The sequence below is a fragment of the Bufo gargarizans genome, chromosome 2 (assembly GCF_014858855.1).
Source record: "Bufo gargarizans isolate SCDJY-AF-19 chromosome 2, ASM1485885v1, whole genome shotgun sequence".
Classification (NCBI taxonomy): Eukaryota; Metazoa; Chordata; class Amphibia; order Anura; family Bufonidae; genus Bufo; species Bufo gargarizans.
In genome coordinates this window covers 215,703,230-215,724,088 of record NC_058081.1, presented here as the reverse complement: position 1 = coordinate 215,724,088, position 20,859 = coordinate 215,703,230, and the positions used below count along the sequence as shown (strand labels likewise).

At 40.7% G+C, this 20,859-nt stretch overlaps 1 protein-coding gene across 1 annotated transcript in view; it reads left to right on the top strand.

Annotated features, from left to right (window-relative positions):
- The first annotated feature begins 1,213 nt into the window (after positions 1 to 1,213).
- Positions 1,214 to 20,859, top strand: part of PLXNA4 (plexin A4) — a 756,456-nt gene continuing 736,810 nt past the window's right edge. Inside the window, exon 1 of the mRNA XM_044279996.1 lies at positions 1,214 to 1,642. The gene's annotated coding sequence lies outside the window, so the exon portion shown is untranslated. The remainder of the gene's footprint in view (positions 1,643 to 20,859) is intronic.

The following is a 20,859-nucleotide window of genomic DNA, read 5'->3' as shown; positions in this document are numbered from 1 at the left end:
AAGAAAGCGATTCACACCAGACATCCCAAGAATATTGCTGAACTGAAACAGTTCTGTAAAGAGGAATGGTCAAGAATTACTCCTGACCGTTGTGCACGTCTGATCTGCAACTACAGGAAACGTTTGGTTGAAGTTATTGCTGCCAAAGGAGGTTCAACCAGTTATTAAATCCAAGGGTTCACATACTTTTTCCACCTGCACTGTGAATGTTTACATGGTGTGTTCAATAAACACGTGGTAACATTTAATTCTTTGTGTGTTTTTAGCTTAAGCAGACTGTGATTGTCTATTGTTGTGACTTAGATGAAGATCAGATCACATTTTATGACCAATTTGTGCAGAAGTCCATATCATTCCAAAGGGTTCACATACTTTTTCTTGCAACTGTATGTGGCATCTTCCAATTAATTTGATAGCCATATTGACCAAAGAGCAGTTTTAGAGGTCCTGGAGTGAGGGCCCTCATATGGGCCCCAGATCAGATCCTGGATAAGCTGTCCTGGAGTGAGGGCCCTCATGTGGGCACCAGATCAGATCCTGGATAAGCTGTCCTGGAGTGAGGGCCCTCATGTAGGTCCCAGATCAGATCCTGGACAAGCTGTTTAGAGGGTGGATTTATATCCATCAGATTGTTTACCTAGAACATGCCTTTAATATACAAAGGTTACTTATAGATCAACTCTTTATGGGGGCTTGACAACATAATAAGTCAACCAGCACAGTGTAATTACAATGTCTAATAATGATAATACACACATAGGCTCTTTACTTTACTGTCCTATCTTCCAGTACGTCTACCGAGCTGGGGAATGTTACTGGTGTGCTGCTGCAGCATTAAAGACTATTGTTTTGGGATGCTGCAGTTATTAGTGCCCCCCATGCCATCATCTCGCCAGCCTTTCCATTCATTCATGGACATCCTTTGCTCAGGTGATGCCACTGTATGTGCCCACCTTGCCAGTTTTGTCTGAAGATGCGAAGTGCAATAACCATGCAGTTTTATAGAATTGCATTTTCAAACCATTCTGCAGAAAAGAGAAGAAAGGAAAGCATATGTGTCTCCTTTCCTGAGATGCTGGCAAAAAAAATGTACAATTAGCCCAATCAGACTGCAGATCCTAGATGTCACTGGTGAGTAGGGAGGAGGAGGACTCTAGCACAAGCCAGCAGCTGGAAGTTCTAAGCATTGCTAGTGTCTCGGTGCAGCAGAACACAGCCATCCATGTAGCCTGCACTCACCCTGCAAACTTTCCCATCCGTGCGTGGAAGCCTAGGGGATGTATGGAGGTGGCTCTGTGAGCGGGAGCAGGACACCTGGCACCGGATCCCCGATCCCTGTGTGATCACATTACACGATCGCTGTAGATTTGGGAAGCTGGTGCTTATTGGCTGGATCTATCCCCCCCGAGAGCAGAGAGGAGGCAGCGGGAGCTGGAGCTGGAAGCAGCCGCCGCACATGCTCTGAGATCGGATCCAGCCTCCACAGAGGACGGCACCCTGAGGGATCCACCGTGTGTGCGGTACCGCCAGGCTGCTGCACGGGATCTACCTGCCCGCTTTCTTGGAATACTAGTGGATTGTGATGTTGGGGAAGGGACCATCTGCAGTGTCAATGCGGCTGCACTGAGAGCACATCTCCCAGGTAAGTCCCGGGGAGAGGGAGGTGTGTATATTTAGCCACACGGCATGCCAGGGGGCAGAGGCACCTGCACGTTGCCCTGGCGACTCCCGTGCACCTGGCTCCGGGCTGGAACGGAGTATTGCGGTATCATCCTGCTGCTGTGCCACCTACCTGCCTACCTACTGTCCCTAATGTCCTTCACATTGTATGCCCGCACCCAACTGCAGGGTCTGCATCCTGCAATCAGTGCCCAGACATGGCAAGGAGAGCATCTCACTGCATTGTAAAGGCACATTAATATGGCCATACCCACCCCGGGGGTACAGTATGTGCCCACTGCAGGGCCACTCTGCAGTACCACTGTCACTGTCCATCAACTTACCTCCAGTAGTTCTGTATGTTATAGTAGTCCCCTGAATTATACATACATATAATGTATAGGAGGCACACTGCACCTAATGATATACTATACCCAAATAGACCCATTATATTATACATATATATACTGTATAGGAGGTACATTGTACCTAATGATATACTATACCCATATAGACCCATTATATTATACATACATATACTGTATAGGAGGTACATTGTACCTAATGATATACTATACCCATATAGACCCATCATATTATACATACATACACTGTATAGGATGGAGCACTTCTACTTGGGGCTAGAAGATCTGCCTCTCAGGAGCACCACACTGGACCTAATGATATACTATACCCATATAGACCCATCATATTATACATACATACAATGTATAGGATGGAGCACTTCTACTTGGAGCTAGGAGATCTGCCTCTCAGGAGCACCACACTGGACCTAATGATATACTATACCCATATAGACCCATTATATTATACATACATACAATGTATAGGATGGAGCACTTCTACTTGGGGCTAGAAGATCTGCCTCTCAGGAGCACCACACTGGACCTAATGATATACTATACCCATATAGACCCATCATATTATACATACATACACTGTATAGGATGGAGCACTTCTACTTGGGGCTAGAAGATCTGCCTCTCAGGAGCACCACACTGGACCTAATGATATACTAGACCCATACAGACCCATTATATTATACATACATACAATGTATAGGATGGAACACTTCTACTTGGAGCTAGGAGATCTGCCTCTCAGGAGCACCACACTGGACCTAATGATATACTATACCCATATAGACCCATTATATTATACATACATACATACAGCGTATAGGATGGAGCACTTCTACTTGGAGCTAGGAGATCTGCCTCTCAGGAGCACCACACTGGACCTAATGATATACTATACCCATATAGACCCATTATATTATACATACATACAATGTATAGGATGGAGCACTTCTACTTGGAGCTAAGTGATCTGACTCTCAGGAGCACCACAGTGCACCTAATGATATACTATACCCATATAGACCCATTATATTATACATACATACAGTGTATAGGATGGAGCACTTCTACTTGGAGCTAGGAGATCTGCCTCTCAGGAGCACCACACTGGACCTAATGATATACTATACCCATATAGACCCATTATATTATACATACATACAGTGTATAGGATGGAGCACTTCTACTTGGAGCTAGGAGATCTGCCTCTCAGGAGCACCACACTGGACCTAATGATATACTATACCCATATAGACCCATTATATTATACATACATACATACAGTGTATAGGATGGAGCACTTCTACTTGGAGCTAGAAGATCTGCCTCTCAGGAGCACCACACTGGATTTAAGGATATACTATACCCATATAGACCCATTATATTATACATACATACACTGTATAGGATGAAGCACTTCTACTTGGGGCTAGAAGATCTGCCTCTCAGGAGCACCACACTGGATTTAAGGATATACTATACCCATATAGACCCATTATATTATACATACATACACTGTATAGGATGAAGCACTTCTACTTGGGGCTAGAAGATCTGCCTCTCAGGAGCACCACACTGGACCTAATGATATACTATACCCATATAGACCCATTATATTATACAAATATGCAGTATATTGTATAGGATGGAGCACTTCTACTTGGGGCTAGGAGATCTGCCTCTCAGGAGCACCACACTGGACCTAATGATATACTAGACCCATACAGACCCATTATGTTATACATATAATGTATAGTAGGTAGCACTGTACCTAATGATATACTATACCCATACAGACCCATTATGTTATACATACATATAATGTATAGTAGGTAGCACTGTACCTAATGATATACTATACCCATATAGACCCATTATATTATGCATACTCTGCATAGGACCAGTGGGTAACTTTGACTTGCAGCTAGACTTGTATGTCTACCTGGGGCAGGATGCAGAACTGTATGTAAATGCACTTTTTCCAGTAGTATTTGGACATGTGTGTAGTATAGGACAGACCCCTGACATCTAACATGGCCATTTCATCAGGGAGAAAAGTTCCATATTCTAAACCTTCAGCACTAGGAGAATCACATGCTAGAAATCTGCTCTGTGCAGAGAATACAAAGACTGGGACTGTACAGTAGATGTGCAAAGCCTCTCCGCACACAGCTACAGCACCGAATATCTGCAGGACCCCACTAATAGCCAGTAGTACTGGGTATAGTCAGGGGCATGTGGATCACTGTATTAGATATATCTATCTATCTATCTATCTAGTATCTGTCTATCTATCTTATCTATCTATCTCATATCTATCTATCTCATATCGATCTATCTGTCTGCCTATCCATCTATGTTCTATCTATCCATCTCATATCTATCTATTATCTATCCATCTCATATCTATCTATTATCTGTCTATCTCATATCTCTCTATCTATCTATCTATCTATCTATCTATCTATCTATCTATCTATCTTCTATCTATCTGTCTATCTATCTATCTATCTATCTATCTATCTATCTATCTATCTATCTATCTATCTATCTCATATATATCTATTATCTGTCTCTCTCATATCTATCTATCTCATATCTATCAATCTATCTAATATCTATCAATCTATCTCATATCTATCTATCTATCTATCTATCTATCTCATATCTATGTATCCATCTCCTATCTATCTATAGAAAATCTCCCCCATAATTTGGAATGGATGATGTGTGCATAAGCCTGTGGTCCGGACTCCTCCAGAGACACGGCTTGTGCACACAGATTGGGCTATGCACGCTAGTGCAGGAAGCAGATCTCCTGCTCATTCCCCAGTCACAGAGAAGTGGGCGCCTATGTGCAGACGCTGTGGCCCCTTTTACTGCAGCATGCCCCCTGGGAATGGGCCGGCACAGTGCAACCCTTCTCAAACCTCCCACCGATCTGTGACCACCAGGAAAACAGCCCTGTGCTGAAGAGCGGTGTCCTGGAGTGCGAGGAATGATGTATGGCCTCGCCGTATATTTATTGCACTGTACAACCTGCTTTATGCTGATGCTGCCATAGATTACATCTGTGAAAGGCAATTATGATTTAAGGAGCCATGTGCACGGCGCAGCCACTTCCATTTCCATTAGCCAGCCCTGCTCGCCCGCTCAGTGCAGACAGGATGGCTTCTCCAGACCTGCGCCTGATCTGTGCCATGCTACACTGACCCTTGGTTTCAGGGCCTCTCTGCCAGTAGGAGCAGGTGGCACCTGTATTTCTGTGGGATGTTGGCACCTTCCGCCTCTCCCTCTGTAAGGCAATCTTTAGCTCTTCCACTCAGCTGATGTTTTATAGATAAGCCTGGTTGCTGTGCTGTGAGCCTCTACAGATCCGTTTTATGCCTGTGCCAGGGACTCTCCGAGCCGTCACCTCTTAGCATTAAAGTTCAACCTGAAATGAATTATTTGAGGGACGTAATGTAAATGTTTAAGTGGTACAGATGTGCCTATTTGTCAGTAAGAGGTTTGCTAATAGACGGCTATTGCTATTCATTGCATTTGTGCTCTCGGACATGCATCAGCAAGCCTCCCAGCAGCACCATTTGCAGCACACATGATTAGTGGGCTTTCCTGGAAGAGATAGCCAGCCGATGCCGAGTTGTATTTGTTCCATGTGCCGTATGATTTAAGATATTTATTGTCACAGTGCGACTTATGTACCATAGCGAAATCCAGAACTGCATTGCTGATGTAATAATGCCATGTGCTTCTCTTATGGTCTACTCCATGGTGCATAGGACAGGTTAGAGCCAGGAACATAGCACAGGTTAGGAGTTTTGTCTAAGGATACCTTGTGCTCCACCAGTAGCCCCAGTTTAGGAGAGGCAGCGAAAATATTCACTATGACTGCAGTAAAATACTCCGATATATGACCATCTGTTATAAGCAAAGACATCGTCATTACCTCCACCACAAACATGAACTTGACGTGTGGCTTTTATTAGGAATTTCCACTAAAACCTAAAAAAAATAATTAGTGGAAGAATTCATTTTAGTACCTTGATTAGATTTTACAAGCACTGCTGCAGAGGATAATGGTAGGGGGCCAGAACAAAGGTGCTATGTACCCTGACTCTTTTAGCATCTAATTTGCATACTGATGGCACTAACAGTTGGCATGACATTGCTACCAGTAGAGTTAACATGTTCAGGAACATTCAAGAACCGTAATGAGCCCTTTTGGAATAGTTGTGTAAGAGTGTGATCTAGGCAATGGCAGTTGCTGACATGTTGAAATAGGATTCATCATGAATAGAATTAACATTATATCCTCATTTTTATTGGAGGTTGACTCATGATGACAACAAGCCCTTTTACACGTGAAGCCAACCCATATGTATCCAGCTCAAACCGCTGGCAGGCAGCCGTAATCGTTGGGTGAAGCTGCAGCCAATTTATGCCAGCCGTTCAAATGGCTCTGGTTCCTAGAGTGAGGCACTAAACTCTACGGTCATCCAATTCTGTAATAGGACATATGAGCAAGAGTTGTGACCAAGTGTGACCAAGTCAATATTCATTACTTGCAATACTTCTTTTTCGTCTTGGGGTTTCTCAAGAGTGTCCATGTCCGAATGTCTGTGTCCATTCATATACTGTGAAACCTCTATGGAGAAAACCAAACTTATTGTAAAGTGGTCTACTTGTGTGGTCTTCTCAAAGAAGATGGGCAGTATTATATGGTGAAACATAAAATCTTGGGTTATCTGCTCAAAGGGGCGGCCTTTTTGAAAAGTGTAGTTAGTTTTCTTATGTTTATGCTTTTAACTCTTTCAATCATTATTGTCTCCAGTTTCCCATAACATGTCTATAGTATGGTAACTGTTTATTGGGCTGACTTCATCAACAGCAAGCATCAATCACATAAGTACTACTCCTGTGCTTCCTCACTGCTAGATGTTCGCTTACCATAGGGAACATGAGGAGATCATGGTGCAGTGTGGTTCTCAGTTGTTGTGTTATGATTTGTATTACAAGTCTGAATGTTCATGATACATTCATGGTTATATAATACACAGTGAGGGTCACTAACTTTTCAAAAACCTTTCTATATGTCATAGAGACATCTCAAAAGTTGAGATCGATGGGGATCTCAGCCCTTGAACCCCCAGGGCTCTAAACTTTCAATATGTCTCTATGACATATAAAAAAAAAAAAAAATAGTTAGTGAACCTTAAAAGTAATCATACATATTATTTTTAGAATTTATAATGAGACAGTGAACCTATATTGGAAGTCTACGCATTAAGTCATTCTTATAACTCTATAAATTCACAGATTGTTGGAATTACTTGTTACCAAGAAACACAGCTCTAGGTTGATAGCTATATGGTGGTCATAGAATAACTTCCACAGATTGCTAACATAAATGGAAGGCCCGTTTACACTAGCTGTATTACTTATAACTAGTTTTATAATATGATGTCTATTATTGCTTCTCATCATTTAAGTTCATGCTACCTTCTTCCAGGTCTAAGGATTCTTCTGAATGCTCAATGTTTTTGGAGCTTACTTTCTCCAGTAGCTATGTACTGATCACCCTGATGTAAACCTTTTTTTCCCCACACTGCCCCAGTCTCCAATAGGGCCCACATTCTCATTTTCCAAGGACACCAAAATTCTCGCAGTAAAGTTTTGGAGTGTGGATAAAAACCCATACAGTCATGAGGAGAGCATGCAAACTCCATCTGATGATCCTTGGGTGAATTCGAGCTTAGAACGTTAGTCCTGTAAAAAGCAATGCAAACCTCTGAGCCACCATGATACCCAACTGTTATTGAGAAACTGTAAGGGTAAACAGCCTCATGGTTAGATTTCCTGAAGCAGTTTTGGAAGCCAAAATCATGAGTGGGCCATAAAAGAAGAGAAAATATAAAGGACAGATATGATGTCTCCTCTTTTTTGAGTTCACTCCTGTTTTGGCTTCTAGACCTGCCTCAGGAAACTTGACCGTGTGGCAGTAACCTAAGGAAAAACTAATTAGATATCCATGATCAAATTGGATTAATATGTTTTGTACAAGGTTGGGTTTGAAGGTTCTCTAAGTCATTTTGATTTCAGTGAACATTTGCAAGTGAATGACTTAGGCGCAGTTTTTGCAGTCAGTGGACTGCATTGCCGACTGCAACATTTGCACACAGTTGGAGGTAAATAGCTGCTATTTTGTCTTTTGTGAACTTTCCACCAAGATTCACCTAGTAATAGGGGGAACAAAACCTCTACCATACACCCATCTAATATATACCGTCTTTATTTTTGTGTGCATTATATGTAATTAACATTACTACTACTAGTAGTACTACTGATTGTCGAATATTACATGGAGAAAATAAAAGGAAGATGATGAGATTCTTGCCAGTTTTAGTTATGTTAATTAGATTTGTCAAATAGATCAGTAAATTCAATAGGTATGGGGAAAGTCTGGAACTACTATAAAATGTACATACAATAATAATAATAATAACAATAACATTTGTAAAACGCTTTTCTCCCATAGGACTCAAATACATATGTATAACATATACTTAGATAAAAATTACATTTCATTTTCTGGCTCATGTGTCAACACTGTGATGAATGCAGCTTGAATGTTAACACATCATGTTTTATGTTCATTACATTAACTGATGAAATAAAATTGGCTTCATCTGTACGTGTAGCTGATAGGTCATTGGGTCATTTAACAGGATAATGGAAAGCCTGCCTTGTAAATGTTTATTGCATTCTAATGTGGAGTTTTACATTAGCTTTGGATGTTAGCAATCCCTTATATAATGAGGATTTGGTTTGGTTTTCTATTGACAGTTTATTGAGATAAAGGAGTTGGAGGCAGTTGGTTAAGAGTTTGCATAGAGTAGGACAAATTTGTAGCAAAGGTCATTAATAGTATCTGCCATGAGGTGACATAGAGTAATGTGCTATTGGCATAAGCTGTTGCTAACTGATGTTGCTACGCGTTGTCACTGTTTGTCATATGCCTTCGACATTAGGGGTTTCACAGAGCTTGAAGGCATTCAAGGTTGACCATTCAAGGTCAACACATGCATTTCTTTCTGATCATGATCTGGTGATGCTGGTATTCAACATGATGAGCTTATCGATGGGATAGACCTTAAAGGGGTTTTCCTGATCAGCGGATTCAGGCAGCCGCCAGTGCTGGAAATACAGTGTATGGAGCTGGAAGCAGAGGGCTCTGTACACTGTTTAGTGGCCATGCCATGGGACTGCAGCTCAGTGCCGGAAACTGTACAGTGCGCAGAGCCTACCATGTATAGCTTCTGGCGCCACAGCTACCCATAACAGCTGATTGGTGGTGGTACCAAGCGATGGACCCCCATCAATCTTATATTCATGACCTATCCTAAGAACAAGGTTATCAATATCTGTAGCCCAAAAAACTCTTTTAGTGCAAATGCTTGTTTTCAAATGCTTGTTTTAAATGTACTTCTAAAGACAGGTGCCATTGGCAGAATCCTGGAGCAAAAAAGCTCAAGCTTTCCAGGCCTTAAATTGGTCATCAAGTGTATATTAATATACTTTTTACTAATCCAAGTTTGGAGGATGCCCTGATGGGAAGGAAGGATGAAATAGCAGTAGGCGGATGACTTCTGGGTATTTCTTTGAGAAATTACTTTCGGAATCCAGTGAGAGCAGGCTCCAGGCGCATGTGAGCCCTCAAGGTTGCATGGGCTTCTTGTCTATCCCACTGCTGGCTTAACAAGCATATATAGCATGTTTACCCAGATTGCTCATTTGTCTTCAGTGTAAAAAGTAATACAAGGAAATCTATCTATCGTATCTAATGTATTTATCTATCTATCTATCTAATGTATCTATCTAAGGTTATTGCTTGAAAAAGGTTCCATTGAGAGGACCGAAACGTCGCACCTGGTGTAATAAACACATCAACTGTTCCTTGGAAGTGCCGTGGAATTTTTTATTTTTAAGTTGGATCACTTCCGTGGCCGCTGGCACTCTATTTTTCCACTTTGTCTGCAGTGCTGCCCAATATCTTGTTTATTACAGTCATGTGAAAAAATTAGGACACCCTTTGAAAGCATGTGGTTTTTTGTAACATTTTTAATAAAAGGTTATTTCATCTCCGTTTCAACAATACAGAGAGATTAAAGTAATCCAACTAAACAAAGAAAACTGAAGAAAAGTATTTTCAAGATCTTCTGTAAATGTCATTCTACAAAAATGCCTATTCTAACTGAGGAAAAAGATAGGACACCCATGCCCCTAATAGCGAGTGTTACCTCCTTTGGCTGAAATAACTGCAGTGAGACGGTTCTTGTAGCCATCTACCAGTCTTCGACATCGGTCTGAGGAAATTTTACCCCACTCCTCAATGCAGAACTTTTTCAGCTGTGAGATGTTTGAGGGGTTTCTTGCACGTACAGCCCTTTTCAAGTCACCCCACAGCATCTCAATGGGATTCAAATCTGGACTTTGACTTGGCCATTCCAGGACTCTCCATTTCTTCTTTTTCAGCCAATCTTTGGTTGATTTACTAGTATGTTTTGGGTCATTGTCATGTTGCATGGTCCAGTTCCGCTTCAGCTTTAATTTTCTAACTGATGGTCTCACATGTTCTTCAAGCACCTTCTGATACACAGTAGAATTCATCGTGGATTCTATGATGGTGAGCTGACCAGGTCCTGCTGCAGCAAAGCAGCCCCAAACCATGACACTTCCACCTCCATGCTTCACAGTTTGTATGAGGTTCTTTTCTTGGAATGCTGTGTTTGGTTTACGCCAAACATGTCCTCTGCTGTTGTGTCCAAATAATTCAATTTTGGACTCATCTGTCCAAAGAACATTATTCCAGAAGTCCTGGTCTTTGTCAACTTTATCTCTGGCAAATGTCAGTCTGGCCTCGATGTTTCTCTTGGAAAGCAAAGGTTTCCTCCTTGCACACCTCCCATGCAAGTTAAACTTGTACAGTCTCTTTCTGATTGTAGAGGCATGTACTTCTACATCAACAGTAGCCAGAGCCTGCTGTAGTTCTCGAGATGACACTTTAGGGTTTTTGGAGACCTCTTTTAGCATCTTGCGGTCTGCTCTTGGGGTGAACTTGCTGGGGCGACCAGTCCTGGGCATGTTGGCAGTTGTTTTGAAAGCCCTCCACTTGTAGACTATCTTCCGGACAGTGGAATGGCTGATTTCAAAATCTTTTGAGATCTTTTTAAATCCCTTCCCAGACTCATAGGCTGCTACAATCTTTTTTCTGAAGTCCTCTGACAGCTCTTTTGCTCTCACCATGGTGCTCACTCTCACTTCAACAGTCAGGAGCACACCAAACTAAATGTCTGAGGTTTAAATAGGGCAAGCCTCATTCAACATGCAGAGTAACGATCTACTAATTATGTGCACCTGGTGTGATATACCTGTGTGAGATCTGAGCCAATTTAAGAGGGAATACATGTGAGGGTGTCCTATCTTTTTCCTCAGTTAGAATAGGCATTTTTGTAGAATGACATTTACAGAAGATCTTGAAAAGACTTTTCTTCAGTTTTCTTTGTTTAGTTGGATTACTTTAATCTCTCTGTATTGTTGAAACGGAGATGAAATAACCTTTTATTAAAAATGTTACAAAAAACCACATGCTTTCAAAGGGTGTCCTAATTTTTTCACATGACTGTATCTATCTAGCTATCTAGCTATCTCCTATCTATCTATCTATCTATCTATCTATGTAATCTATCTATCCATGATATGAGAGGCTAGAAAGTAGATAACTCATGCAAAGTTTATCTACTGTCTTACTGACATGATGAGATGACCATATTGTGAAGCAATTATTATCTCCAAAGGCATTCACATTTTATTTTAATGATGAGATATACCTTGGGAATCACCGTTCCAATTCATAGATAATCCTGCCAATGTAAAACTTCCCCATTCCCTTATATGAGATCTCACGCTTCTGGTTATCAGCTGAATATAAACGCAGTCCTCAGCTCAGAAACTCATGATAGAAATCTAGCATCAATAAGCTTTACCACATTAGTTCCACAGGAGATATACGTGCTTGGCAAAAATGTGACAGTTCATCATATGATTGATATATCTTATGAAAGATAATATCACTTTATGACGATGATACATCAATGTCTGAGATAGCTTACCACCAAGGAGATAAACTTGATTATTTCCTATCATCTGTTCTCATAAGCTTAGATCAGGAAGACAAAAACCTCCTATCCCATATGGGTTTTACAGTACTGTACTTTCAGAAAAGTTTTTGAATGTCATCAGTATCTATGAGGCTGTGATTAAAAAATATAGATATAACTGCTAGTTGCTTTTTTATGACCACTAGGGGGCGATGTAGTTTTCCTATTAGGTTATGGGGTTGCATAGAAAAAGGGCAATGGGGCCTCACTCAACTAAAATCACCTTCCTAAAGGGTCCCTTGTCCTTTCCCCCTTTCCATCACCTCTTGGTGATTGGCTTTAGCTGTTTCACTGCTCCTTCCACGGAAATCACTAACAGAATGAGTGGAGCTACTGTGACTTCTACCCTGAAAGTTATAAGCATGGTGTTTTGTGCCAGTCATAAGAAACCCTGACCAAACCATATATTATCTTGCACATTCATGTTTGCCTCCACTATACATCAGGTTCTCACAAATATGACTCCTAAAACCCTTGGTGTTGAGCTTCTAGTCTCTCAAGTCTTAACAGAAAATAACAACAGTGTAGAAAATCACAGCAATCATTTGTAATATCTAAAAGGTTAGTAACAGCATAAATCCAGGACAGCTGTTTCTCGGGCCTAACAGTCTGCCTCATATGACCCTGCAGAGACATATATAAACATGATACATCTACTGTGAGGTTATGTTATGCCTAAGGCCTTGTTCACATCTCAGTGTTTTTGGTCAGTGACAGTGAGCCAAAAACAGGTGCAGGTCAAAAAACGTAACAGGTGCAAATCTTTCCATTATGAATAATCTTTTTGGAGGCTCAACTTTTGGTCTTGACTGACCAAACACTAATCAAAACACTGTTGTATGTCATAATCTGCACGTCAAAAAGAGCATCTCAGTGTTATGTGCTGCCTGGAATCAGAGAGCTCTGTTTAATGGGCTCATTACAAAACAATGGACAGATGTGTATTCAACACACTAACAGCCCCTTTAAGCCAATTCATTCAGGAACAGGAGATGGAAAACTCTCTTTATTAGGTGGCTTTATTTAAATGCACGTTGCTGGGACATTTTGAAATAATCGTTAGGATTATACAATGTCTTTTTGTTCAACATGATATTTTCTGGAACTGTGTCAAACCCTCTCTTATAAGGAAACACAACTTTTATCCAAAAGCTAAATTAGAATATCATGGCTGACCTTTGGTGAACTTATGTGCTATTTTCACCCCATCCTTCAGTTCTAACAATTAATGGGAACAACAGTTATTTCACTTTCAGTTAAAGAACTTGTTCACTTAAATATCAAGTCATCCTATTCTGCATACCCAGACTGGAATATTCACTCTACAGTAAGCTGATTTCAAAAAATCTCCCCTACTGTGTCGTTGATTGGCTTCCTATGAAATTAGGCCTAATGTGTATAACTGTATGTCTGCATAATGCCAGTGACTGATCAACTCTAGGTTGTACCAGGCATTGTTCATCTTCATTGTTTTCTGTAGAAAAGTTTGATAAATAAATTGCTAAATTATTATTTGCCTGGTCAAAAAAAAAAGAAAAAGAAAAACAGATCATTTCCCTAAGATCTAAAAATCAAATGTCAGTTGTGTTCTAAATTCTATCCCTGATTGAGAACCCCTCCCTCTATCATCATGATAGATAAGTCTCTGAACAGTGGGGATCTGAGCACTGGGACCTCCAATGATCATAAGAATGGGGATCCTATGTCTCTGAATAAAGCAGTGGTTGAATATATACACTTCCATTCCATCTTTCCATTTAAATTCTGCAGGATTATCAGATAGAACCAAGCACAGTGCTTGACTATCTTTGGCAATCCCATAGACAATGGCAAGGCGCATGCTCCATCCAAAAAGAGACAAAGGATCCCCATTTTCACGATCAGTGGGGGTCTCAGTGGTCAGATCCCCACCGATCACAGTCTTATCACCTATTATGTGGATGATTGTCATTCTGGAACAACCGCTTTAAATAGAAAATCGGAATTATTCAATGATACATTCCCACATCCCTACATCACTCCAAAATTAGGTTGAATTGCCACTCAGAAGGGTGACAAATTATGGAATTTTAGTTTATGTCCAAGAAAGAACTTGACAGTAAAGAACAACTCAAAGACTTGAATGAACAGGTGGCTGTATTTAATAAGTATGCTCAGATTAAGTTATCTAATTGGAACGCATGATGTAATGTCTAACTGCTGGTAACGGAGGGTGAACGACTCTACAACTGATCGTATTTAGATGCCCAATTACTCTTGTTATAAATAGACAGTATAACTGCAGTTTTATCCAAGAATGACTTTTTTCCTCTGTTTCCCAGTTGCACTCAATAAAAGCTGATTATTTCCTGATACATATTTCACAACCTAATTTATCATATTTCCCACTGCTAAAATAATCTAATAGGCGAGCAATGAGATATTTTGTTGCAGAAGGGACTAACGGCATCCCACCAGCTGGCTAAGCCTGCTGGTTAACATCAAAGGAGACAGGAGCTGTGAGCGCACATTGGTCATTTAAAATATCCTTTTTATTCCATTATACAGAGCTTTAAATCTGAAATCCACAGCTTAGAAATATGAATTTTGTGGCAGCTGTTTCTGTTTTAGAAAGTTTGCATGTACAAATTATCACATTAGTTGATGGCAGAGTTATTTCCATGAGTTGGATATCCCTTTTTATAGTTTATGCTGGAGCCATTGTGGAGTAATCAACTTGTCTTGAGCTTTAATAATTTTATAAATGGAAATAGAAGTCCTCCACTGTTGAGGAGCGCAACAATAAAAACGTTGTAACATGACAGTATTTTATTCAGCACCTATGTCTACCCAAAACCAAAATATAATAGTTTTGGGTCAAGTAGTATGTATATACTGTAATAAAAGAACATAATGTGTCTCAGTTCTACTTCTACAATATTAGGATGTGATTGGGACCTTATAATGACACCCTGGAAAGTCAGAAATGGAGAACCTTTTTTGTTGCAGACAGATGCCTTCCTGAGTAAAATAGGCCTAAAGTATTTTATCAGCCACATTCTGAATTTATTGTTAAGTTTTGTAAGAGATTATAAAGAGCTATTTCACCAGTCTGATCAATATACTTCCTGTATTTTCTAGAACAGAATGCTGTAGCTTACAACTCGATAAGTCATGGAGTCTGATAACATTAATAATGGTAATGTGTCTTGTAGAACACGTTTGATAAAAATGTAATAAATATCTACCTTTTTCCCTACACAGACACCATAATCACCCAATGTTCTCGACACGTCACACATATGCTAGCTTTAGAACATTAAAAGCCTTTTAGCACTAGCTTATACTACAGAGTCAATAACATAACGTTACAAAATTTAAAGGGAACCGGTTACCATGAAAATGCAATGAGCAAACTGATATATACATCGTTTTATGTGATTCAGTAAACATATCATGTATTCATTTAAATTACTGCTCATTCTGGGCTTTGAAGTCAATGAGACGGTCCTATCAGTGATTGACAGTCTTCCCTCTATGACTGTGTATACACAGATAGCTGTCAATCACTGATAGGACCGCCTCCTGGACTTTAATACCCAGAATGAGCAGGAACTTAAATGAATGAAATACAAGTTATAACTTTTCCCACAAACCTATATATTAATTTGCTTAGCCCCTCCTACTGTATAACATGCTGCCTGAAGATCAAACACTATGTTCAACGTGACAGTTTCCCTTTAAGAACTGTTCACATTAGCATTATGGTTTTAGTTAGTTACTGAGCCATGTCAGCTATGTAGGACCAGCTGTGACAAATCTTGATAGACCCCATTGACTTTTAAAGTGGTCAGGCTTTCATTCGTAACATCTTCTGTGTTCTTATATATGTTATCTATTGTAATAAATCTCCCCCAGAAGGATCATATCATATCAGCCAAGCCAGAGAGAGACCTACACCTCTAGAGTGCTGATTCAGGGTTCTTGCTCCTTGTCAATACAAAGAAGGGTACTTTTTGGCTGGGTGAGATGGCTTTGATGCAGCTAGGGGTGGAGGGAGGAGGAACTGGTTCTCATCGAATACATCCAGATGGTGTAAGTATGTGTGCACCTGGATATTTTAAATGGAAACCAATCCCCCCAAGAGATAAATCTGCCCCAATACGTTTCAACTCAAATAGTTTCCAGCGCATGAATTACTAAAGGTTGCATCTAACAGCAGCTTCTGTGTGTTCATATGTGTTGTGTGACTCTAAAGAAAAGATTGACAATGGTTCAAAGTCAAATTGAATGAATATCACAAGGCTTGAGTTGCTTGGCACTCAATTTCATTATTTCCAATCCCTGCTGCTATTGATGGTAGAATACAAGGTTCTAATTCATTCATATGTAATGAATTAATGAGATGAGAATCCAGCTATATGGCAATCAAAGTAAGACTGTGCAGACCTGTATTTGGCTTTGTTGGGTCCTGACATTGCGCAATACAATACAAGTCTATGGGCTGAGATTGCTCACTGTTTCAGTTCTTTGGCACTGTATAAATCCATTGTAGAGCTGAGTATTCAAATGGAACCCTACAGTGAAAAACATACATTGGAAATACTGTAGAGTGCATGTATGAAACACAATAGAAGCAGAATGAACCTGGAAATGATTAAGAACATCATGGACTAGGTCTTAGAAAGTACTGTTTCTTCTTGTTGAGATCACCAGATCCGGCAAACAGAGCCTTTAAGGCCATGCAGTGCTCCCTGGGAAAAGGTGCATGCAGATTACTCCATTTGCAAGAGAAAGAAAAGTGTCTCTGTAGTCCCACCTTCTGGAGGTAGCTATAGACTGTAGGTTAGCAACCTCCAGTAGGTAACACTACAAAGAAAGCTTTCTTTCTCTTGACAGTGTGCTAATCTGCTTAACAGAAAGGTATCTTTCCATAGACACTGCTATACAGTCTCAGGCCTGCTTTATCGTGTTGATGAAGATTACAGTTTTCTAAGACTTGTCATAAGTAGACATTTTCTGAAATGTGCCTGCTTAGGTCAGAGGATTCCTGCAGATGTTCAAGTATGGGCAATTGTACGTTACAGTATGACCACTGATCAACACCAGCATCAATGATTAGGAGAACGGCAGGATGACACTTAGTAGAACAGTAGGGGCAGGCATATTGATTAACACCCACTTAACATACAGGTGAAGCCCACATGGAGCTAATTGCATGGTTATGGGAAGTCTACAGAAGAGGATTGTCATCTTCTACTATAATAAATACATGAAAGAATCTAGCTTGCTGGGCAGATTCGATTTTCCTGCAAAGACAATCTGCACATACCCACAAGTGGACTCGCTGACAGAAATATGCTCCACGTCGGCGTCTCACACCTGTGTTCCAGTTGCAGACACAATACCCTTCTTGTCTGGATTTTGTAGGCAGTTTAGCTGGAAATGAAATCAGGTTGCAGCAAAAAAGAAAAGCTAAAAAAGAGAATTCTCATCTGTCATATGGTAGGCTTATCTGCAGAATTGTCTGAGATCAGTTCAAGTGATGTGTACAGGGAATGAGATTTTTTTGGATACCAAATAATTGCGTTATGATGGCATTGGGACGCTTCATTATATTAAAGGGGCACTGAAACCTAAATCATTACAGAGGTATCACAGGTGAACATAGTGCTAGTGTTTGTATCGTAGAGACCTACAGCTAGATATGGAAGCTACTTTTGGGCTAAAGTTTGCATTATATCCTAGGACAATTAAAAAAGCAGATATGTTGTGAGAATATGTTGCTTTATTTAAGAGCAGCATAGTTTGGGGACAAGTCCACTGAGCTATCATACTAAACAGCACAAACTATAAAGGGGTTCTCAGGTCCTCAGGATAGGTCATCAATATCAGATCAGCAAGGTTCCAACTCCTGCCATCCCCGCCGATCAGACTCCTCGCAGTTTACCAACCACAGCTCTGTACATTTATTTGATAGTGGCTGTACTTGGTATTGCAGCTCAAGCCCCTTTCACTTGAATGGGACTGCCTAGGCCACGTGACTGTGCCTAGGCCACGTGACTGATGAACGTGATGTCACTGGCTTAGGAAGAGGGCCGCAGCACTCAGCCCCGTGGCCTCTTCAAACAGCTGATCAAACTGCCTGAGGATAGGCAATCAATATGAAAACCCCTTTAAATATTAAATAAATATTAAATAAATTAAATAAATAAATATTAAATAGATTTAAATTATAAGTACATTCCGCTGTTAACATCTGACTATCTTAAACCATATAATAATTCGATTTTAGAATGTAGTATATTAAATGTTACCTACTGTGCATGAGCCAAATGTTAACCACCTTTAAACCATCTGATTGCCTGTATGGATTGCCGTTTACAATATGTGGGGTGTACATCTAATCAGATAAAAACCAGGATACGCAAGCACATATCTGATGTGCCCCACCATGAAAACCGCAATGTGTCTGCGGTCAGTTTACACTTTGCGGTTTGTCATGATGGGGACACTTCTAAATTGAAAGCGCAGGGCATTGAAAGAGTTGGGGTTCCTGTCAGAGGAGGGGATCACAGAAGAAAACTGTTAAATGGGGAGGCATACTGGATGTTTCAGCTAGCCACACGTCACCCGCAGGGGTTAAATATAAGAAATGATCTTATTTTGCAGTATTAGGCTATGTGTTAGATATTTTTTTATGGTATCTATTTATTTGCCAGCCTTAAAGGGAAGCTGTAATCTGGATTTTGGGAATAGAGCTGAGATGGGTTGCTAGATGGCCGCTAGCACATCCGCAAAATCCAGTCCCCATAGCTCTGTGTGCTTTTATTGTGTCAAAAAAATGATTTTATATATGTAAATTAGGCTACTAACGTTTCCGGAGCCCAGCCGCGCCCCCTGTCAAGGAGCCCAGCACCGCCTCGCATCCTCCGAATCTCCTCCTTGCTCTCAACGTCACAAAGCTAGAGTGTCGTAATCTCGCGATGCGCGAGTTAGCGCATGCGCAGTGTCGGCATAGCGTTCCTTCCCTGTGCTGGCATCAACCTCAGGAAAATAACTGCGCATGTGCTAGCTCGCTCTAGCTTTGTGGCGTCAGGGAGCAAGGAGGAGATTCGGAGGATGCGGGGCGGTGCTGGGCTCCTTCACAGTTAGCATGGCTGGGCTCAGAGTCAGAGAACACTGGACTCACCTCTCAAGCATGGAGGAGACAGGACTCATCTAAGGTTCACTTTCATATCTCTAAAATATTTTTTTTTACACAATAAAAGCACACAGAGCTATGGGGACTGGGTATTGCGGCTGTGCTAGCGGCCATCTAGCAACCCATGTCCTCAGCTCTATACCCAAAATACAGGTGACAGGTTCCCTTTAAGCAACATACAATATTTGTTTTACTTTACTATTGTGAACTTAGTGCATTTTAATACATTTTTCACATTTGTATTTTGTACACTTTTAAATATCACATGTGGTCCTGATTGCACTTTGTTTGCCCTGGTCACGGTAGTTGGTGGGGCACATATAGTGCATTCTTTTGAGCTTTTTCATGTCATGATGAAGGACCCATATTGAGAGTGGTCTGAAACGCGTAACAAGATTATCCGTGTACTGGAAGTTTTAAAACCTCTGAAATAAAGTTCTCTTACCTTGCTCATTGGAGCTGGACTTTTGACAGGTGCTATGTACGCGCTCATTGCGAGGAGACGCAGGTGAGGTCTGCCTCTTTTTTTTATTTTTTAAGCACAGCTACCAGGTATTAAGTCCTTTACCACTTTACATCCCCAGAGAGGGAGATATAACACTATCACTAAACCCTAATGGGCTCATGCACATAACAGTATTTTCTTCAATATGCTATCTATATTTTTTACATTGACCAATTTATTTCTTTTGGACCACGCGCAAATCTGTGCTTTCCATAGCTCCGTGTGCTCATCTCAGCTCAAGTCCAATTCCTGCCTGAAGGTAATAGTGCTTTCTATTGATGAGAGTGGGAAAAACGATCCGATTTTCAATTATCAGTTTTTTGCAGACTGAAAGTTGGATATGGCCACATGCATGAAGTCTCCCCCATTCTATGTGATCTAGTACACTGAGAAGAGGGTAAGGCATCTCTGGCATCAACCACTTTCTTACTTTCAGTGAATGTCCCAGTGGTGGAGCCCCTAAGGTCCATTATTTAAGAATATACTGAAGGTCAGGTGCAGGTTATCTAAGCTGGAATTATACAGCAATATCCAGTGCTGCTACATGAAGGCATGCTGTACCATGATTACATGAGGTTTTGCAGATAGAGCATCATAAAGGATTACACCAGTGATTTTATCGACATTAAACTGTTTGTGGCGTTCAGAACGAAGGGATGCAGGGCAATGAATTAGCAGTGAATCAAGTCCCAGCTGATGTAATGAGAGCAGGAGCAGTTTACTGTAAATTAAAAATATCTGGCAGGGCCAAAGGGAACATAACTCAGGTCCTGGCGCTCTTGTAGATATGGCTTCAGTTATGGAGCTGCTCTCAAAGCAAATGGTGACACCGCTAGTGATTGATCTGCTCTATTATTAGGAAATGGCTATGTAAAAAAATTCTGTTATATCAGCTAAATGGCACATTTTATT